This window comes from Lagopus leucura, unplaced genomic scaffold (genome assembly GCF_019238085.1).
Source record: "Lagopus leucura isolate 7727_CA_CO unplaced genomic scaffold, USGS_WTPT01 Super-Scaffold_73, whole genome shotgun sequence".
Taxonomy (NCBI): Eukaryota; Metazoa; Chordata; class Aves; order Galliformes; family Phasianidae; genus Lagopus; species Lagopus leucura.
Window position 1 is genome coordinate 51,427,805 of NW_024962252.1, and position 23,468 is coordinate 51,451,272.

Here is a 23,468-nt window from a genome sequence, read left to right on the forward strand (position 1 = left end):
GTTTCTGTTTCTTCATGCTGATTCTTGAAATTCTGGATGGATTGATGACATTTGAATTGTATGTTTTCAGGTTTTCCAGTGTCAGCTGTAGATGATATTGTTTCTGCAGGAGGACTTTTCTTATTTTCCTGGTTCAAGACCAGTCCTGCATTTCCAGATTGTAAGTTCTCAATACGTGGGCTTAACCATTAGCATTGTATCAGAAGGTACCTTTAAGCCTTCCTTTGGGAAGGTATGATAGCAAATGTTCAAACTCAGAGGCATGCTTTTTGTATGAGGAATTCAGTTCCAAAATACTAGAGACAGTCTAAGCTTGACAGAATTCTGTTTAATGTTCAGACAATCAAAGATGAACTGTAGTGGGCATGAAAATTGTGTAGAATTAAAATAAAGTGAACAGAATTATTTTCAAAAAATTACTTTATGAAAAAGTAACCTAAAGATCCAAACGTTCACATGTTCACATCTCACATGTACTCACTGGTATTTAGGTGTGTTTACTTTAACACACAGAGCACTTTAAAGGTCTATAATGTTAATGTGTGATTTTTATTACAGAGATTCTTGCAGAGTTTTAATATAACTTGACCATGTTTCTGCTTTGGAACAGTTTGGGAGGAAACAGATCTCATGAAAATCATGATATGCTTCCCGTTATTTTTTCTAAATACACTGCTGTTTCTGTATATGTGATTGCAGAAATGGTGCAGTAGCACGGTGCAGTGACTTTCAGTTGATCTCCTTCAAATATAAGGCATCTGCAATTACATTGCCATGTGACTATTCCTTCCGTGATTTACCTCGTTTATCAGAGTTGCAAAGATTTCAAAGCTAGGCAAGTTACTAGAAAGTTCCTGTAAACGTGTGGCCAGGTTGAAGGAGGAGCTCACATGGAATTGGTTTGGGTCTGCCCAGTTAGTTCACTCTGGCTTCATGCCGAATGAAACCAAGTACACTGCTTGTGCACTCACATCGGCTTTGGAAGCAAATTAGCTGTAGCCACGTGGCCTTGCATTAGGGTTATTATGCTCTGCTGGACCTGAGCTGAGTTGGCACACATGCACAGTGATTCTGCAACATGGTTACTCTATCCACAGATAACTGAACTTGATTGTAATAGATGGTCATTAGTGGAGGAGGTAAGATGTCTGTTGTTCGCAACAGGCCTTCAAAACTCAGGAAGAGAAGAAAATACAAACTCATTTATATTCCAGAGATCTGTGAACTGCTTAAAGTCACTGCTTCTGAAAGCTTTGGTATTATGTGAAAGTATTGGTGGACAATGAATATGCTAAACAATCCAGCTGTACTGTCCAGCAGCAGCAGCAGCAGTGACACATGTTGTATCATGAGAAGATTAGCAGCTCGTGGTGGGAAACCCAAAGCACAAATCTTTTTGTCTTGTTACACATTCTTATGATATTTTTTAAAATATTATTCCACAGTGATTTGTTTCATTCACTGAATTCAATTGTTCATTCTGATGGAAAGGTATCAGATAAAAAATAAGACATTCAAGAATGCCATACAGCTATATGCAGTCTGCTACAGCACACCAAGAGCTCAAAATGGCTGTTGATTTCTTTTTCTCAGTAAGTATTACAGCCGCTTAGGCAGAGTTTTTCTTCTAATACCATGTTGTTTTAGGTGATACTAGAAGTGTATTAACAATATACAGAGAGCAGAAACATCAGAGACTAAACTGATGTAGCTGAATCCATAGATTCAGAGGTACTGCATAGAGACACTTAAAATTGTCTTCCCTTGTATCTGTGAATTAATGAATATTGGGCACCTCTGAAAAATAGTATGCCAAGCTTAGGTATCAGTTATGGGCTTAATCCCATGAAGTCGGCAATATGAGACAAAGGCAACAGATGTGACACAAAATGTGATAGGCTTCATTGGGCTCAAGGAAATTTATGATATTTGAAGAAGATCCAATCTCAGTTTGTCTTCTCAGGTCTCAGAAAGTTCTCCACCTCCTTTGAATCACAGTATTTAAAGTCAAAAACAAGTTTAGAGCACCAAATCCAACCTATGATGTATGAACCAAGATATAAATAACTTAGGAGCCTGTCTACCCGGAGTGCTCTTCTAGACTCTGTTCATTCCCTTTAGAATTACACAATCCAGAGTGTTTAAGAAAGATGATGGATGAATGATGACTGAAGTAGAAGTCACTTGTAAGCTTGCCAAATTTCAACCATCTTGGCTGAAATTGTCCCTGAAAGGCATTTCTCTTGGGAGAAGTTTTTTTTTGTTAAAGAAAAAACTTTTTTCAGAACAAGTCATCTATTTCCAAATGAAAGTCTATGGAAAAGATGCATTTTTTCTATGTCTAGAAAACTTTTCTCTATTTTTTTTTTGCTGTGGAACTGAGTTTTTGGAAGAAGGATTGCATTTATGTTAGTAACACTTTCCACTTTATGGGGAAAATCTATTTTGTATAAGTTTTAGAAAAAAAACCATCCCTGCACTTCCCTGTAGTACACAAGTAATTCTCTGAAGTCTTTATCAACTTTGGAAATGGTCTGTCTACTGGCTGAACAGGATTTGCCATGCAGTTGCTGATCTGCTGACTTTCTCAAGTTATGCAGAGTTTGACTTCCAAGATGTGTACCAGAATGGGGACCATGACCTTGGTTTCCGTGTATTGTCAGTACACCCCCAAAGCTAATGCAAGTAAAGCAGAATTCAAGGAAAGGAAACAAAGCTTTGAGGAAAACTTGAGCAATGAGAGTAGGTTGCAGATAAATAAGCTAAATGGAAAGATTTCCAGCCATTCCCTTGAGAACTGCTGTAAAATTAAATTATTAATACTTGTTAAGTATGTCCTGGCTGTAGTGAAAAACCACATACAAAGTTCTGTGAAGGAATCATTAGTTTTGTTGTCAGAGAAAGATACAGCAGTAAATAAGGCAGGCTGCCACACCTTGAACCACAAGGAAAATAACAAAATATGGTTTCATCATTCACCGAGCACCATCCATCATGTGTTATGAATGAGGCAGAGGAAAAAATATTGTGTGATCATCTAATTAAAGGCAGTATCATAATTCATACTCACAGGGGGCCAAATTAAGGTTGAACAGACTGCCTTAATTTTGACATTACCTCACTCTGACTTTGCAATCTGAATACTATTCTCTTGCCTTAGTATAAAATATGAAAAAAGTGATTTTTTTAAAGCTGGTTAGAATGACTAACCATAGAGTTGCCATAAATTTCTGTGTGAGTATATGCCCAGTTTGGCTTTACAGAGCTCATCCTCACTTTCTGTATGCACTTGGATACCCCAAAATAAGTACGCACAGCTCTCATACCATTCTGTTACAAAGAAATTGCCGTAATTTGTTAATTATTGCCACAGTTTCAGAACTAAATTTAGTCTGTGATTTAATTGGCTTGTATGTGATGAAACCATATTTTGCTTTCTTTCTGTAGCAACTGGTACATTATTTTAAAGGGAACTGACAGACACTTTCCTCAGTTATGTAGTTTGTTTCTCTGCCCATGTGGGCAGTACCTGCTAAATTGCCACTTGTGCACATCATATCCTCTTGGACACTGTGAGTAGACTGAAAAATGGCTACCTTTTCCAATAGGCCTCCAAATGATGGTTTGACATGACAGTGTACAAGGCATATGATTTAGTTGTTTGTTTTGAATATGCTATTTCTTGACAACAATTTCTTCTTCGCCTTTTATTTTTTATTAAGAGTGGCTAGCCTGCCGGGCTCTGATATGCACTTGGTTAGCCTTTGAAGGCTCTGATACCATTAGGTTGAATATTGATAGCTTTTATAATCTAAAACTTGAGTTAAATTGTAGTCCTGAAGAGACTACAGCCTGAAGTTGACATTACTGAGGTAGGTGTGGTGCTCCTGCCCTGAGAATGAAGGAGCAAGCAGCAGGAGATGTGTAGGTGGTTGCCTATGAATGCAGCCTTGGAGGAGTTATGTTACTAATCCTGTCTTCTAATGCTTCTGTTTTAATGTGAGCAGGGGCAAATTGTGGTGACAGCTATTTTCCATCAGCAGCAACCAAAGAAAGCTCCTAATCAAATTGTAATGCATACTAGTAGAACAGGTCATATACACTGGGGTATCCCAGCTGCTCTGCACTGCTCCTGTGGTTCAAAAGCATCACATGCTGCTTTAGCCAGCTGCTTAAACTGGGGTCACAGGTGTTGCAGTGAAACCTGGGAGTTTTTATTATAAATGTGGGCCATTTTATTTGGCTCAAGATGTTCATAGGTGTTGCAAAAGTGCAAATGTCTTCAGTATAACTGATCGTAGTATTTAAGCTGGGTTGCACATACAGCCTTGGCTATTTCAGAAATCCCAGGAAATAGAAGTGTTTGCAGGCTTGGTGGGTTAATTTCAACAGAGGCAATGATCTCTCTTTTTCTGAGGCAAGAGGAGCAAAGGGAGAATGAAATTAGTCTGGAAAGTAAACAGATTTGACTGTCGACATCTGTTTAGGAAAGTACTTAAGCACGTGCTGAATTCAAAGCATACGCACAGGTGCTTCTCAGTGCAGAGGCTTTGCTGAATGAGGGTGCGAGAGCACTGGCAGGTGGGACGCTTTCTGTAGTGCTTCCAATGACGTAATTAAATGAAAAAGCTTTTTGTGCTTAGAATGAAAATAGGTCTTTTGAGCACAGTTACTTCCTTTTCTATTATTAAATAACTCTAAGAACAGAACTGTCCAATTTACAGACCATAAACAACAAATAGATTTAACATATATTCTCAGAAATAAGCAATTTTATTTTTATCTAAAATGCTCTCTGTATTGTCCAAGTAACAGATGGAAATAAATGGATTTTAATGTAACCCAGAAGAGCAAGTTGTAGTCTTGCTCCATTAAGTGCCTTTTTTGTTCAGACCACGGCTGTAAAAGGGTTTGAACCTCCACACCATAAACGCCAGTATGGAAGTTGGAAAGATAGGCTTCTTGGCCCACCGGAGGAGCTTTTTGCTGTTCCTTAGAGCTGTGTAAAAAGAGAGAGAAGTAAAATAGCATCTTTTTCTCATTATCTGTATTGTAGCTAATCACGATGTCCAAGTTCAGCATTTCATACATAGCTCATGTATTAAAAAGTAAATGTCTACGATTAGGCTGGAGAAGTATCTCTGCTGTGTGCATTCTAAATATAGAGAGCACTACAGTACAGTCAGTACTAGGACATAATATCTCTTTTTTCTAATATGCAAACCATCCCCATACTACATTGGAAATACAAAAGTTCAACACAGACCTATGTACATATCTATACATACACATATGTTAATACAGACACACATGGTCTGCAGTTGAAACAAATAATGACAGATATTAAAGGACAGTTACTTGCTTACCGTGAAAAGAAATCAGGAGCTATGAAAGATAAAATTCTTGTTCCACCAAGCTCTTGGTGCTTCTGCTTTTCTCCTCAGTGGAAGGCTGCTGAGCACAATCTTCAGCCACAGTTCCCTGCACTGCACTATGGACACATACAGATAACATTTACAGACTGTGTGCTGCTTAAGAAATTTTTGCTTCTGCATTTCTGCATGTTTAATTTAATTTTGCAGGCAGAGCAGTGCCTGGCTAGCTTTCTACGTATAATTGTCCTCATTTATTTGCTATGTAAAATAAAATAATTTGTTCTTATTTAATAACGGTTCCCAATTTGGCTTCTAAGTTTACACCTGACAGATGTAATAGGATAAAAGATGGGAAGGTCATCTGTCTTCTGCTGGTGGTATTAAGTTGCAAGCCATTTTCTCTAGAAGTGGCTTAACAGAATGAAAGTATGGAGCAGAAGAAGGCAATTAAGTGCAAAATTATGATAATGGAGGACCTCTACTACATGTATACAGTATAGCAGAGTCACCATTGGGCAGGTTATAAAGAAGGAATTGCTGGAATGATAATTTCTTGGAACAAGTAGCTGTGGAGTACACAGAGGAAGAGAGTGTTCAACCTGAAAAGCACAGGGACTCATCCAAGATGCAATCCCAGGTGAACACTGAGCAATAGTGACCACAGCATAAGGATGTTCACCCTCCCTGGGGTGGGAAGGTACCTAAGCTTTGTACAGTGTTCCTAAATATGGGAGAGGAATGTTGTAGAGGACAGGAATGAACAGATGAACAAATGAAAGAAAAAGAAAAAGAAAGAAAGAAAAGAAATACAAAAGAAGCTGCTGGGACTATCCCACATACCAAAGTGGTGCTAGAGGCATCCTGAGGAAGGGAGGACAGCATGTAAAATTGCAGGTCTGAGAAATAAATACTTAGGCAAATGGCAGTACATTGTGATACTTTTAGTGGCAGAACCACTGGTGGGATATGCACAATTAGAGGCATATCGATGTAGTGGTACGATTATAGATTTATAGAAGCATCTAGGTTGGAAGAGACCTTCAAGCACACCAAGTCCAACTATCAATCTGACCTAGTTCTGACAGCCCAGCTATTTCTAGTGTTACTTCTAAACTGGAGGTAAATTTAGAAAGAGGTCCACTGGATGGCCTATGATACGATTAAAGCAAGAATGCTTGTCAAGTCAAGTGCCTAGTTGCCACTGCTGTTAAGGCTGCAAAAGTGGTTATGTTGCACAGTGTTGCAGCAGCCTGTTTGTACTGGACCACATCTTAGCCATGTGGCAGGTCTTTTCCTTCAGCAAGAACTCCACATAGACAAACTATAGCTGGACCTTGGCTGGAACTTGGCTGCTGTGCTTGTGAACACAGGTCCCATAGGATGACATACAGATTGGCACGTACCATAGCTATGGTTGGTGCGTGTGGCTGGAGATTTCACAGTAACTCAGTACAAAATAAAAACAGCAAAAGAAGAAGAAAAGAGATGCCAGGCTTTGTTTAATAGAACTAATTACGCAGGTACTGGAAGATTTCAAATTCCTTTCAGCACTTTTACTCAGGATTTAGATTCTGCTTTAAAACCCTCTACATTTTGCAGTTTACACATTAGCATAGCGTAGGACTACTTTCAGGAACATATATCTGCAGATCTGGGGCATGAGCTGTTCTCATAATTTCAGTGGGATGGAGAGAAAACAGTTCAAAGGAGGAGGATGGGGGAAGGGAGGTATTTCCATATTTTTTTTAAGGAATCATAAAGAAACACAGGCAAGAATGTCAATCATATTTCTGTCTTTAATATTGTCAGGAATACAAAAGTTCACAGAGCACATGTGTGAGAGGGTGCTGTGCTGCCTTGACTACATGATCTGCATGATACATGTCAGAAGATGGGAATGTTGCTATGGCAATTGTTCCCGTTCCTGAATACTAAGTTGACGAATAAGCCAGTCCACAAGAAAGCGGGCTCACTTACGAGCTTATTTGCTTGGAGATGTTAAATATTTTCAGTTTTTCTTGAAGAGATGCATAATTTTCTGCCCTGGCTTCTTAAAGCTGGGTGCTCCTCACCTCTCTCCTCTCCCCTTCATGCAGTGCTTCTGTGATCTGGAAACTACTGAGGAGAGAGATTTAACAGAATTTTGTGTTCAGGGCTGTTGGGGTTTTCCCACAGTTTATACAGCATCCTTCAATTTCCAACTTGATCAGAAAGCAACAAATAAATGGGTCTTTTTGCTACATCCTACATTCCCAAAAGGCATTTTGCTGCCTCATAAAATTCTGTATCAGATTCAATCCAGATCATACTAGCATCTTCCCATTTACATTGTCCCCTGGCAGGACAGCGAGAGAGGGACCGGTAGCTGTTACTTCCCCTACCAGCATTTTACTGTGCCACCCAGAGATCCCATTCCTTCCCCACTGTACTGATGAGCCTCTCCCCCTTTGCTCTGTAGGTACTGTGACAGGGAAGCAATGCCTTGACCCTACAAATTGCACTTTTGATTTCCATTTGAAATATTCCTGTTTGCATATATATATATGCCAAATCACTTGAACACCCACCTAAAAAGAGAATGTACCATAAGAGCATGAGGATTTATTTGATGCTTCATTGTCCAGTCATTGAATAATAAAGCCAACAGAAAATAATCATCAGTCATTGGAAGAAACACGACCAAAACAGCAACATAAGAGAAATTTCCTGTCAAGTTTAATATATATGTATAAATTCCAATAAGACCTACCACACTGCCTCAGACAAGTCACAGATTTGTGTGGACCCAGAGGTATTCACGAATACGGGACATCTTTGGAAACTGCAGGAGCAGGTGTTTTACACAGAAGACTGACCTCCTGATGTAACATTCATTCGTTCTCTGTAGAAACACATTCTAAGTGGAAGAATTTCAGAGCTAAGGCTTAACTCTGAAATGCTTATTCAGACCATCCAGCTGGTCTGAGGTTTTTGATACCCGCCTGACTCAGGCGGAGTTTATCTCCGGGTGGACCACAACCACCAGGAGAGATGTCAAAAGTTTCCACAGTGCAGGGCACGAAGAGGTGAAAACATTTACTTATTTTGCAGAGTAAGGACACAGTGCTTTTCCACTATGCAGGCCCAGGAATTTTAAACTACGCGCTTTCTTTCTTTTCTATCTGAGCTCATTTTGTTTCTACAGTTTTGAAGGACAAACCTGAGCCACTCCTGTTTCAGGTACTTTCCTCATTTCCGAGCAAGGAGACCAGGAAAAAGAGCAGACAAAGATAATTTATTTACATAATTTTCTGCCCTGGCTTCTTAAAGCTGGATGCTCTGTTCTGCACCAGCTAGAAAAGATGATGAGCTGCGGCTGAATATTTGCTGACAATTTTAGTATACGGTCCAGCTCACTGTTGAATGGAGACCAGTACACACTGCTTTCTGACAAGCGCCACCACCACATTCTGGGCAGGTTGCCCAGAGCAGGTGTGAAATTTGTGTGCAGAAGGAATGAAAAGCTTAGATCTCTGTGCAAAGAGGGGCTTTACCTCATCCTGCCGAAAGCTGTCTGTGATAGGGAAGCGTTAGCTGGGACATGACCACTGATGGTTGGATGAGATGATCTCAGTGGTCTCTTCCAACCTTAATGATTCTATGACAGCTTCCTTGGCCACTCTGTTTGCAGGCTGCCTGCCCTTCAGGTGACAGCAGCGCTATCCCTTTGCTTTCTCCACCAGTGATCACTTGCTTGCCCAGGGAAGAGCTCCTCAGCGTTCATGCCCATGAAAAACCACAAGAGCTGGAGTAAAACAAGATTGATTCAGAAAGAGGGTGTGAATCCAAGAAGTGCAAAACAAACAGTCTACACGACACATTTCTTTCTCACCTCTGCAGAAGGTGATCTAGCTAATCCTTCTGTGTTGTAACAGGAAAATAATCGATATCTTAGAACTCTGCAGTGAGTATCTGAGGATGCAGGCAGCAAACAGCAGCTGTCTGGGCCTCCAGCCCATCCAGCACTGAGCATAAGCAACTGCCTCTGGTGTGCCCTCCAGCTTTGTGCTGTGGTGTCTGCATGCAGGCAGCGACTTCAGGCCACATCTCATTTTCTTATTCCCAAATAAGCATTCTGCTTAGCTTTGCCACCGTGATGTGAGTTTCCTAAATAAGATGTTCTGGGAAAGAACATGCTCTTGAAAAAAGATAGATAGTCACTTCTTTCAGAAAGCTTGGCATTCGCACAGGCTGCACTGACATCCTGTGGCTTAATTTCCCAGCCTGAAGTGAAGGTAAGCACACAGGGACAGCTTTACCCCCACTTCTTACTCCCTCTCCTCATTGCCCCATTTGAAGAATGGAGTAGCACCCTGGGATCTAACGTCACCACATCTGCCATCGTGCCAATGTTGCCTGCCAGGCACCCCCCTTTATGGTGTCCCTTGAATTATAGCCCACAGCAGCAGGGCTGGGAGAGAGTGAGCTGCAGTGACCCATCGCTGGGTGGAGTGTTGCTGGGACGCCCTTATCCACGTGTCTTTATGGAAAAACTCATTAACACCCTTACCTCCACCTCTGCCCTCAGGGAGCCCAGGTGGAGCCTGCTGAGCCATTCCACAGGGTGCCCCAGGCCCACTATGAGCTGCACCCCAGCCCCTGGTCAGACACTGCGTGAGAGCACCCAGCCCCAACAGACTTAATGTTTCCTTCCCCTGGGGAATAGCATTAACCTGTAACTTTTTAGGCATCACTTGATCAGCTGAGTAACAGCTATTAGCTTTGGACTCTAGGCATTTTTATGAGATATTGGTTCCAGGGCTTGTGGTTTGGCGTCAAAAGCACGTTATTCACACACAAAACAACTGCATTAAAATAACATTAGGGATCTGGCTGAAACTGACAAAACCTAGGAAACTCAGAATTAAGGCTGAAAGTATGTCCTTAACTCACCCACAGCATGCCTTTTGGAGCAGTTCATATTGCATGTGAAATCCCCTGGCACTGGCCCCTGCCCCAACAGAGCTGTGCTCAACACAAGACTTTGGAGAGGAAATCAGGGCTGTGTCTCACCCCAGGTGAGTCATGGCCACTGCCACCTTCATGCCCTGGGGCCAGTCATTGACACCATCGCTTTCACACTCCAAACCAGCCAGGGTACTGCTCTGCCTTGTCCAGGAGGGATATGCTCACCATCCAGTCCTACCCCCAGCAGGTGGCAGCTGTTATATGGCAAGCCAGGCCAGGCCTACAAGAAAGAAGGGAGCAGACTCTTTATCAGGGTCTGCTGTGATAGGACAAGGGGGAAAGGTTTCAAACTAAAAGAGGGGAGTTTTAGACTGGCTATAAGGAAGAAGTTTCCTTTACAATAAGGGTGTTGAGACACTGGCACGGGCTGCCTGGAGAGGTGGTGGATGCCCTGTCCCTGGAGTCATTCAAGGTCAGGCTGGAGGGGCTCTGAGCAACATGATCTAACTGTGGGTGTCCTTGTTTATTGCAGGGGAGCTAGACTGGATGACCTTTAAAGGTCCCTTCCAACTTAGACAATTCTAGGCTCAGGATTTCTGTGTGTCTGAAGCTATCGAGCTGTGTTTTCAACCCTTTCAGCAGCACCATGGCAGTCAAGAAGGGAGCTGCTGAAAAAACAGCACAGGCTGAGGAGGGCTTTGCCCAGCCAACAGCCAGGGGTGGGACATGAACCTCCAGCCCTCATGGCATCATGCCCCCATCTACTGTTGATTTGCTCTGATTAATCAGAGTAGTACAGTGAGGATGAAACATAGCCAGGCTAGGGACTGCTAGGTAACACCAGGACACTCTAGGGCTGCAAAGGTGGGTTGGAGTAACACAAGAGCAGCGAGGAGGAGAGAGGCCTTTCTGAAACCTGTCAGGGGAAAATCCTTAGCCCAGAAAACACCTTCTAATGTTCCCTCTGTGGATTGTGTTACTGTGAGGGACTGCAGCCAAGACCCGGTGCGGGGGCACAGGTTGCTGCCACGGAAGCCAAGGGGAAGAGGGGAACTCGACACGGCCATGTGCAGCTGTGCTGAAGAGCCAGCAGTTGGAGTCGGTGGACACCACCACCATGAGGACCTCACAGAATTTACACCATGGCATCTAGTGGCTGAAAAGTGCAGGGAGGGTCCACAACAGCGTCACACGGTGAGTCAAAAGCAGCAACTCTGGGACATTCCCAATGAAAACACCTGCTGTGCTCCTCTCAAAGCCCAGCCTTTGGTCACTGGACATAAACATCAAAAGCCTTAATTGGCTGCTGGCTTTCCAGAAGGTGTATCTGAGCTTAGGAAATGGTGATCTCAGTTGCACCCATGTTCTCTGCAATAAGGAAAGCAGCAGCCAAAGGGGTATTAGAGGTCACATACTCCCAGAAGAGCTCCCTGCAGGTGCCCAGAACCCCTAGGAACAATTGCCAAGCCCTTGGAGACAGGACTAGCCCTTCTCTCTCTTAGGCATTTTTTTTCACACTGTGGCCAAGTATCGCGTCCAGACTGCAGCTAAATCAATTCCTCTAAAAGCCTGCTTGAAATTAGTTTCACTTCTGCTGCTCTGCCTATTCCTTTTATTTATGAGCTCTGCCATCTTATAGGAAACAACCCAAGATGTTCATGCATGAGGCATCTCTAAGGGATAAATCATATATGTGTGTGTGTGTGTATATATATTTTTTAAGTAACAAAAAGAAAAGTGTTCAGATTCCAAGGTTGCCATCTAAAAAGTGCACCTTAACCATATTGGGTGTGATTTTTTTTCCTCAATGAGGTGAGAAAGACATTTGCTATCCACATCTTGGAAGCCAAACAAATAGCATAATTGTTTCCTTTCTCAGCAATGGCAAATGCATCTCAACTTAGCTCTGTGCTTTATACTTGTATCCCATAAACCAACACATTCCCTTGCAAAATGGCGTTTGCAACAGAGCACAAACACTGTGCTATACCTGGCACCAAGTCTGTGCTTGGGGTCACAGTCCAGACCTTCTGGTGATAAGGTGGATGCTCTGTCCCAGAAACTCTGTAAATAAGTTTACCATAGCATAATTCCAGTTTAATGTGTATGAAGCCTTTTAATGGAAAACAAACATTTCACTTACTGTGGGGTCACTTTCAAATGTAATTTAGGACTCTGGCAGCAAGCTTCCTTGGTCTTTTTTTAAAGCTGCTGAGTGTTTCTCTGTCTCAGGGAGTACAGCTTGTGTCACAGGTGCTCTCTGCTTCAGAAAGACAGGGTTTAAATGAGCAGGCACTCCCCAAAGTAGGGTATGTGCCCACAATACAAAAGTGATGACTGTACATGAATAAATACTAATCCTCTGCTGCACTTCCTAAACCTAAGCCTAAAAGTAAAAAATAACTAGAAAAGTCTGCTCGCTGACATGCTCAGATCCTATCCATGTTGCATGTGTCATGAACAAGGACAACGCTGTTCCTTTTTGCTTTGCTGTACTGCACACACGTTACCACAGAAGTGAGAGCAGCTGCCGTCAGATTTCTCCTTATCATTTCAATTTCATCTTCTGAGCAAAATGTCTTGAATTCCAAAGAGTCAGCATGCAGGGGCAACTGGCACCTCGTGGGACAGTGCCAATGTGACACGACATAGAGCAAAACCCCTGTGCCTTCCACTTCCAGCAGCTACAAGGCACTATGCATTGCCTTCTCTGCACATGAGTATACGCTCACCCTTTGGATTTCGTAGGACAGATGTTCAAAGCTGCACAAATGAGTGTCTACAGAATGGTAAATACATGTACAAAAACACACAGCATGCTTACAGAAAATGATGGAAAACAGGCCTGGGTGCATTTTCAGGGGCCACCTGGAAAGGTTGGCTACGTCACCTGTGCAATCTCCACAAGTTTTCATTAGAAAACATTTTCATTGTTTTCATTAGAAAACAATAAGAGGTTGAAACTTTCAGGTATGTGCATGTCATTTAGCTCACCATGCCACTTTAAAAATGCAGTTCAAATCACAGGTAATTGTTTCCATATTAAAGAAAGCTTAAGAATGACTGACAAGATCTGCTTTTGCAGCTCTTATTTCTGCCAATCAAGCTACTGAGGACAAAACTAAACAGCACATATTTAGAAAATATATTTTTAAAGTTGGGCTTTGGCTGAACAGTAACTTCACAAGAAAGTGAAGTCTCCCTAACTAGCTGTGACTGAAATACAGCAAACAAAAGTATTAAAAAACATGTAATGGTGAAACAAAGCTATGCAACCAAAAAGGCAGTTTCACCAAACAGACACCTGCACCCTCTTCCAAGCTTGGTATCAAAGCTGAATGCTTGGATCCAAGGACCAATTAACTCTTTCCTCCCACCCTAGATACCTCCCACTCATCTGCCCTTCCATAGTCCCTTCCTTATCTGTTTTTGCTGCCAGGTGGTCTGGCATTCACTTATCATGGCCTCAGAGAACTCTGCAATACAGCGGATTGGAAAAACAAACTAAATTCTCCTCCTGAGCCAGGTAGGTCCCCAGGTGCTTGTCCTCATTACAGAGATTGCTCTGGGAGCTGGATCCAGCTGGCAAAGGTTTCTCATTAAGATGGCAAGGCTGCAGATGTGAAGCTGGAGGGAAAGTACATAGCTGCTGAGTGGAGGTGGCCTTGGGGCTGGGGTTAAGGAGGTGATTGAGGTGCTTAAGTGCAGAGTTTTGTGTTGTGGAGTTTTGTTAGTTGTGAAAGTGGAGTGCATTTTTAGTGCATTCAGGTTGGAATGGGTTTGGATTTTCTTCTACTTTCTCTGCTTTGAAAACATTATAATCTTGTAAGTGTTAATTTTTGACTAGTTCTAGCATAGACTTAGGACAGGAAGAAGCCTGTTTAGGGCTGTTGGAGTTTGGATCTTGTGCAATGTGTGGGAGTTGTGCTCCAGCTATTTTTCTGTTAGGTATATGAGAAAAGGCAGGGGGAGTAGGAAGAGCTCAAGCTTTGCTTATTTTTTTATGCTGCAAACAGGGTAGCTCTGTAGAGGAAAAAGGATTTGAAGTGTTGACCTGGAATGTTAAAGTCATGGGTAACACTTGACAGCATTTTCTCTCTTAGGAGTATCTCAGATATATGGGAAGGTGGTCAAGGACAGGAGCTGCTGCTACTGCCCTTTTGACTGGAAATAGTAGGTGCCAATAGAATCAAGAGCAGGATAAACAAATAAGATGCAGGACAATTGCAAGAGCTCTCAGAGTCCCGGTGTTTCAGGCCTGCAGAAGCTCTGCCTTGTGTACCAGGCTGTGGGGCTGCCTGAGGAGCTTTCGCAAATAGCACTTTAATGTGGCTTATTGCAAGCTGTGCAGCACTCACACAACTGCGCAGTATTTACTGGTTGGAATTGTTGGGCCAGCTGGACCACAGTGCACACAGCCATGTGTCTTCCCAGAAGTCAGCGAGATGCGTGTTTGCACATCCCAGCAAGCTCTGCTTGTGAGTAGTTTAGTGGCCTTTTTCTCTTTTGACTCTATACAGAAGGAGATGTGTTCTGTGTAACTCAGCCAAAAATGGCCAAACTCTGCTCTCTGTACATTTCCAAGCATCAGTAAGTCTAACAGTTTTGCTTATTCTGTGATAAATGGCAATAAGCACTGGCTGATGAAGCTGTTTTCTGTGAAGACAGCATCCATGTGTCCACTGACCCCTGTTGTCTCTTACTCTGTGCTGATGGCACGTGCCAGACCCCACGTTGTCTCAGTGCCAGCTGACCGCAGGATCCATCCAGCCGACCGCTTTGCGGTGATGAATTGCTGTATTTGCTGCTGGCTGCATATGGCAGGTCAGTATCTCTGCCTGCGGTGAGCCTGCATTGCAGCTATTGCGTTCTGAAGAATGTACCTGGGAGGAGGGGATTGAAAATTAAAAATTAAAAAAAAATGAGAGAGGACGCCCACACAGGTGAAGTGATAATAGGAAAAAATGAGAAGTCTTTTAGTCCTCCGCTCTGTGGTGCGGTTCAGCTGAGGGCACAGGAAAGCTGGGCAAACACAGATGAGCTGCCAGGCTTCAAAATTACCCCACCTCACCCATCCCTATTTCCTTCCATTGCAGAGAGCTTAAGATCTCCATGAAGGAAAATGATTATCGTTGAGTCACGCCAATAGCTGCGACGCTGGCTGCCTGCCCCCGCCAGCCTGCTGCACCACTTGTGTGCTAATGTTTGGATCCTAGTGATGGGAAATGAATGTCAGCCTGTACTCTCTTCACGCACCATTGAGCTGTGCTTATGGTCGCTTTTGGCAGCACCAAATCATCAAACAGATAAAACCATCAGTCTTTTTATTTCCAAACATTAACCTAACCGCTAATGAAGCACAGCTCGTGTCATCCTTATGGACTCTGCAGAGCTGAGTCACACGATAAACGGGATCCGAATGCTGGAAAATGGCTCGCGCTTCTTCCTCGTGCTGCAGCCAGGCCTGCTGTGTGAGCGGGGCCCGTCCAGAGGAGTTCTGCCTCAGGCCTGCATGCTAGAGCTGGGTGGGAAAGCTGGTGGAGCTGGGCTCTGTCTACCCAGCACAGCGTGGGGCTGTGACCTGTGTGTTTTGGGGTGTGCACAGTGGGCCATTCAGCCCCAGTTCTGGTGGGGAGGGCTTTCCAGTCCCCAAGGTGGAGGAAATGGAGCAATCCTCCCTCCCCATGGACTTTGCCTCCAGTGGCTTGAACGTATTTTTCCCCAAACATCTCCCAGCGAAACTGGAGGGGTTTTGTAAATTCATTATGTCACGGAGGAATCTGTTTAATCAGCTGCCTTTCCCCAGAGGCGCTTTGCGCTTAATGAGACGCTTGATGGAAGGAATCAAAATTGGTTCATACGAGTTTAGCCTGAGAGCCTCCAGCCAACGTATTACTGAGTGCACTGTAATTTAGAGGGGTAAATGGAGAGGCTGAGCAATTATCACCCTGCTTGCTTGAGGTCAGTGGCGGGGTGAAAGGTAAAACCTAGAGCTCTGCATTGCACCATCCCCTTCCTAGGTGTCATCGTGATAAATAGCACAAGTCTCTGTGCGACCAGGAGCCTGCTCCCTGCTGCTGGTGTGACCTGTTGGGCTCTCTTCCTTCCCACTGCAATTTGCAGTCACGCAGTAAGGCACGTTTCTTGCTTAGCTTAAGTCTGAGGATGTCTCACTAATTCAGTAAGTATCCGTATGAGGCATACAGCATGTATGTGGAAAAGGCATCAGGAACATAGAGAGCTAGATAGTGGGACACAGAGCTGCAGCGTGGAATAGTTCCAACTTTAGGTCCAAAATCCATTATTAAAATCTTCCCTTGTGAAATTAATGTATGAAGAGCAATCCTTTGTTTCCTCTGCACATCCACCTTCTTCAGCTGCCTGTTCTAACCACCAGATGTCAGTTACTTTGTGACCTGCCTTCCTGTGGCGGGCCAGCTCTGTTACTTTAGTTACTTTTCCAAGCGTCCATGATGCATCTTTTCTCTGTGTCATTCTGTTTAAAGCTAGTGGTTTATTACTCACCTGAGAATAGTTTATAATTCTGTGTAATTGCTTGTTTCTGGGATGTAGGTATGTAGATCTTGGTGCAGTTAAGATATGGTTGCTTTGTGTGAACTGCTTAAGATATGTAGCTTAGAATTAAAAGCATTTTTTTTTTCTCACAAAGATGATGTTTAATGGACAAAAAAATAGATCATTCATCACATCACATTTATTTTACTTTCAACCATTACAGTCAATGGTCTATGTAGTGTATCCATTTAAGGTTTTTTAATATAAATACAAAATTTGTGAGAATGCCTCTTACCATCAATCTTTAACATGTTGTCTAGAGATTACTTATGAGCTATTGATATCTTTGCCACCTTCTTCCTTTTTTTAGTTAAAGTTTAAAATGACTGCAGACAAAAGCACAATTTAGAATGGAATTGATTTTACATCATCTGGTTCCACTTGATATGATGTTAAGGTATTAGAGAATTGCATCGTCATCTCTTGCTGTGAAGTTGCATTACGTTCTGCAGCCCTGGCTCACTTAATAATGCTTCAGTAGCACATGCTTAATTGCTCAGCAAATGACACAACATGTGAAGAAATCGTACCTAAAACATGATTTATATCTCTTCAGGCAAAGACAGTGAGAACTGGATCATCTGCCTTCATTATTCTTATGGGAACACAGAAGGATCTGAAAACTGTGGTCAAGTCAGATGCTTAGCACGCTCAGAATAAGCACCTTTTATTAAAGGTATATCAGCTCTGTCAGTCAAGCTCATGCCTGAATGTCTTCTTAAAACTACACAAGTGCACAATGTATTAACATATGCATCCTGTGGAGAAGAGGTTCCTTGTAGCTCTGAAGACACGTACTCTGGGCAGGCTGGGTGCTGGCATGATTACCAGAGACCAGTGGGCTTGCTGTATGCTCACTGTAAGGAGCGGGTGTATGCAGCCAGGTAAAAGCAGTATGGGATTTCAGTGGGGTACAGTGGGACTTGTAGGGGAAGAGGGAAGAAGGGGCTCGATGGAGAGAAAAAAGTGTTTTTACAGATGAGATCTCTCCCACTGTGAGTCTACCTGGAGTGGAGAATCTTGCCAATACAAGCATTGGTTCACAGGTGTCTAGAAAGTGGCTAGAACTGTTGCAGAGCAGAGTATACTAGACATATTTTTTTAATAGCTGGGTCTTACACAGCGCAACAACTGCCTCCATTCCAAGCTCAAACTTTGGCATACCATACTTTGAGTCTCTCCAAATGCAGAATGAATTAAAGATGGACTACTGCAAAGATCAGTAGAGTATTAAGGTTGTGTGGCTATTTATAATTCTTCTTCTTGTGTCTCCTTTTATCTTGCTCTCTGCTTTGAGTAGAGATAGTCTGGTACAGCCTGTTGTAGAGGGTAGAATGAGTTCAGTCCCTTTGTTCTCCCTCCAGAAGAGCTGAAATGCAGTAACCTGACCTCCAACATCTTCCGTGATTACATCTGTCATTTTTAAAATTAAATCAGATCACGTTATCTTTTTTTCCTGTAATTCCACTACATTCATTCCTCTTGCCTTTTCCTCGAAGTAATTAATAAAAAAACCAACCAACCAACCAAAAAAAACCCAACCAGCCTAACACATAGTTTTTGCAGAAGAAAACTAGGAGACAGATATATTGGAAATAGGACTGTAAGCAAAACAGGCTGCCAAGTGTGCCCCACACTTTTCACAGGATCAGGGCTTCAATGATGTTGTATGTTAGTGTTTTGCATATGCGGTACATTGATTTGCCATATCTTTTGGGTTTAATTTTTTTTCTTTCTGGGCCATTTTTTCCTAGTCTCCTTTATTTCTTGCCTTTTTCTTTTGTTGGAAGAAAATAAGCACATTCTGTAGGCCAAACTGAAGTACCCTGAAATAGCATGAAATGCTATCCCTGGAAGGCACTCCTTGAAAAGTGTTAAGACAATGGTAGCCTAGTTCAACCAAGTGTCTAAGGTGTCTCACATGGAGCAGTCAAACTGTCTGCAAGAGGAGTCTAAGTTCATCCATGAGTTCAAATGTTGTGCAAAATACAATACATGAATGCAAATGTTGTGTGTGGAAAATACAGCTTTTGTGTCCAGCATGGCTGCAGGCTATGCTCTGAAAGATGTCTGAAGAGAAATGTCCAAGGTCTCTCCTAGGTGGTGTGGATGAGTCACACATGAGTAGACTACAGTCCGTGCCACTAGCATGTTCAGTAAGCCTTGCATTTCATTTGTAGGCTGTGACTGGCCCAAAGCAGAGTTCCTTTATGATACACAGAGGAGCTAAAAGTTGGTAGCACAGAAGGAAACCTGATGTAGTGGATCCCAAAACTTGCAGTTCTTTTCACCTCCCAGTGCTTTTGAACACTTAAAAAGGCTTTAAAACCTTTCCATGTTCCTTGCCTTAGAGCGGAATAGTCTCAGAATCCCAAGGAGAATCCTTAGTGTTGCTGATTTTGTTGATTCATCTGCTTAGGTTCCAAATGTTACAGTTCTAAATTACCAAACTGTATGGTATAGAGGAAGCGGTATCGTGAGGGTCTCAAGTGCGCAACCCCTTTGTACTTATATTTCTATGGGAAGCAGAAGTAGAGAATCTTTGGCTTACAAAATGGTGGAAAAGCATAGAAATTAAGAGCCATGAGGAAATGTCTGGGAACTTCTGGCAGTACAGTTCAGGAAGGAAAGCACAGGGTGTTATGCTATTTTTGTGTACGGTCATCTGTTGTACGAGCTACAAACCCTGCGGACTTTAATGATGTCTCCTTTGAATTCTGAAATCCTGTAACTAATCTGAGTCGTTTGCACAGCTGAACAGACTCAAGGTCTCTTAAGTAAATTGGAAATACCTATAATTCTGCAGGAAATTAGAGACAGTTAGGTAGTCCCATAGCAGAGGAAGAAATAAAAAAGGAGCTATTAAATCTCTGGTCTCTGGGAAAGCTCTGGGTGAAGATGACTTGGTAATAGAATTTTCAAAACTCCTTTAGTCTTACTTGGCTCCTGTTGTATGGAAAAATTTTCAACAGGCCAAAGCGAAAGGGTACCATTTCAGCATTAATTGCAGTGTTGGGTTTTCTTAACCCTCTTTCCTAGGAAATAACTCATTGATGCACCATTTGCAATAATTAAATTACAGGCCAATTCTTTTGACTAATGTGACTCAGAAGACAGGTTAAAATAGCATCTAGAAAAAATCTAAACAGCATACCTTATGGACAAGAATTTAGCATATGTCTTGAGGTTCACATTAATCAGAGAGCTGTTCAGAGTTATGGCCTGTTATTATAATTTGCTATTTTTAAAATTCTCTGAAGTAATCAGAAAATCAACCAGCTCAACAGCCCTAAAGAGGGCTGCTTCCCACCCACCAGCAGTGGCTGACTTCACTGTTGACATAAAAACCATGAAGATCTCAGTCTAGTATTCTGCCATGTAATTGTATCCTTAATTTTGGCCTTGTTGAAAGTCTGCTGGAAAATTGAGCTCGTGTGTCCTCATTAGAAGCAATTCATATGTAAATCATGGAAGACTTTTTTTTAAACTTGAAGAAAGAAAACATCCCTGACTCAAACATTCTGCAGGCTCTTGCTCCTCTTGCGGTTCCTGTGTGGATGTGACTCTTGGCAAATCTGATGCAGTGTGAGGGTTGCTGGCCACACTTTTGGCTGCTGTTGCCTTAGCTGCTGGAGAAAGCATTTGTCAAGAGACATTGCCTTTTGCCGACCTTGGCTCAGCCAGAGAAAAGACATGAGACAAACTATGCTATCTTCTATGCTCATGTGCCTGGCATATACCCGTGGAAGGTGCTTCTCTCTCTTGAGTCAATAGTAGCCATCTGGTATGAGCTTTTCTGCATATAAGAAGGCTCATTTTTTGCTCTTTTACATGCAAAAATAAGCTGAAGTGGCAGCTTAGCAGTAGTGGAATGACATCCTAGTGTTAAAATAGAGTACCTTTGAAAATGCATTAAATAAGCAACAGTTGGATGAGTTCTCTGGACAATAAAATTGATAAAGAAGCATATGAGGTAACAGCCAAGTGCTTGTGTGAGAGTACAACTTTGATAAAATGCAGGCACCTGTTTCTTCTGAGTATTTCTGGGTCTGGAAATGGAAGTTATTGATAGTACTGAAGGTGTTGACAGCAATTCAAAGGTGTAAAGGAATGTCAAGTCCTGATTGTGATTTCTGTGCTTTTCTGTTGGATGAGCTCAGACCACTCACACTCTTAACTGGTCCTGAAAAGCAATGTATCTGAGGTACTTGTCTCTCAGAAAGGTGAGGGTGAGTCTCTGCTGCTCAAAAATGAATTTCAAACTATTGCTGAAGGTGTTCAGAGATTTCCTATTGGTGTCATCTTACTATAGACATATAAAAATGCAGAAGAGTGGAGGTAGGTTGCAGAGGATGAAATTCAGATTGATTAAAAATTGTTTGTCAAAACCCTCTGGTTTTTGTTGAATAAATAATCCTACATGGAAAAGATGAAAAAAAAAAAATGCCCAAGGTAGTATGTGAGGCAGGTAATTGTTTGTTCTTGAATTGTCCAGTTCATTGCAACAAGGAATTATAGCTGCTTGAAATACAACCTTGTGCCCAGAAAATGTGTAAAAGCACAGCTGGCCCTGTCTGGACTGGAAATCTTTAAGACTAATGGCAAAGACTTTATTTTGAGAGAGTAGTTAGCTTCAAAAATGAATAGGGGCTGCATGTTCCAAATGTCACCTGTCAATTTAACAAATGGCAACTATATACACATCTTAATGCCAGATTGCCGTTTCATTAGGCTCATTGTGGCTTATCTATAGCAACTGGCATTCTAGCAGCAGCAGCAGAAATACGGGAGGGTAGAGACTCCTGATCACTGCTATTCCTCAGCTATATGGAGCATACTGCTTTCGGAATACAGGAAGAATGAAAAAGTGGCACAAAATGGAAAAAATGCCCAGCAAGATGGGGAAGGAGGCACGTTTCTTCAACACAGCTGTGCTGCACTTGGTCTAACACCCCATAAAGACAGGGTGAGAGGTAATGGCCTCACGTTGTGCCAGGGGAGGTTCATGTCGAATATTAGGAAACATTTCTTCTCAGAAAAAGCAGTGAGTCACTGGCACAGGCTGCCCAGGAAGGTGGTGGAGCCACCATCCTTGGAGACGTTCTAGAAATGTGTGGATGTGGCTCTGAGGGAAATGGTTAGTGGGCATGATGGGAATCGGCTAATGGTTGGACTAGATGATCTTAGTGATCTTTTCCAACCTTAATAGTTCTGTGATATACTTGACCCAGCTTCAACCCATTGCAAGTCTTTTCCCAAACTGCCCTCTGCTGTGCAGAACAACAGATCCACAAGAACTGTGCAAACCCATAGTTAAAAATCCACAAGCTGCAGCTGCCCACGCCAAAGCTGGCAGATCTTCTCAGTGGTGGAAATGCCATTGAAGTGTCCTACAGTGTAAGTAATCAAGGTTTTGTTGCAACCGTTGCAGAGAGCTTTCAGCCCACCCTGTTGTCAGTGGCAGCTCAGACATCCTGATGGAGCTCACTGACAGGATAAACACATTTAAATATTAAAAAGTGCACTTGCCAGGTACCGTTCTGAGTGATTCATTCAGACTGCTGCTGCCAGTATAAGTGCTGCACAACATGTCTGGAAATATGTTGCAGAGTGGATGGATTTCTTAGAAAAACACTTATTTGCTATCTGCAGACTCAAGGTTAGTAGTAACAGACTGGTCATTGCACAAGTGAAGGGTTTCCTAGCTGAGTAACTGAGCTTAGGGGTGAGGCCAGAACTGGGAAGGCGGTTAGGTAATTTTGTTTCCAGGCTAAACCTCTTCATTTGCTTGTACAGCAGCATTGGTGGGAGTTTGCTCAGGGATTTGTACGTGGAGAACACGAATGACAGTTCCCCTATTGCAGAGCACTCCAACAGTTGCAAGCAGCTTCTCACTGAGAGTCCCCTATTCCAAACAGTGATTGCAGCCACAGCAACACAGCTGCAGTGGGGACGCTCCATCCCCTGACAGCTCCGCGTGCTGCGGCCAAGCCAATCTGCTCCCCTGCAACATGCATCCATAGGGTTTGGAGGGAAATGGTGTACCACAGAATCACCAAATGGCTTGGGTAGGAAGGGACCTTAAAGATCATCCAGTTCCAAGCCTCCTGCCATGGCGGCTGTAGATACATACGGGTTTATACAGCCATGTTCTTATTTTACTTTCTTTCATTGGGTGTGTGAAAAGAGCTGGTAAGCCATTGAAGTCAGTGTCCTTACAGCCAGTTGCTTCAATGCATGCCTGTTTTTTCCAGCTGTATCATGTGGCTTAATAATAGGTATTGCCTCTCCCAACAAATCTTGTTTCCCTCACTAGTATGTCTGCACTGATTATGGCACAAACTAGTGCAGCTTTAATGGCTACATCTCAGAATTCAAAAGGAGAAAGTCAGAATCAAAGTCGTGTCAGTATTTATTGCGCTGCTTCCTTTTATGTAGAGAAAGCTATGAAGATTACAGAAGTGCCCCAACAAATCGTCCACCATATATAAGTGTGAAATCCTGACACCAAAAAAATCAGTGACTGAATAATTCTTCCCATCAGCACCAGGATCTGAATCATTTCATCAT

At 42.6% G+C, this 23,468-nt stretch overlaps 1 long non-coding RNA gene across 2 annotated transcripts; it reads left to right on the forward strand.

Annotated features, from left to right (window-relative positions):
* Positions 1-14,003: 14,003 nt before the first annotated feature.
* On the forward strand, positions 14,004-17,086 carry LOC122193801. 2 transcript variants are annotated; one of them, XR_006182986.1, is made up of 3 exons: positions 14,004-14,800; positions 14,991-15,146; positions 15,419-17,086. It is a non-coding gene; the product is annotated as an uncharacterized LOC122193801 (long non-coding RNA). The 2 variants fall into 2 exon arrangements; XR_006182985.1 differs by having other exon boundaries at positions 15,049-15,146.
* Positions 17,087-23,468: the final 6,382 nt, after the last annotated feature.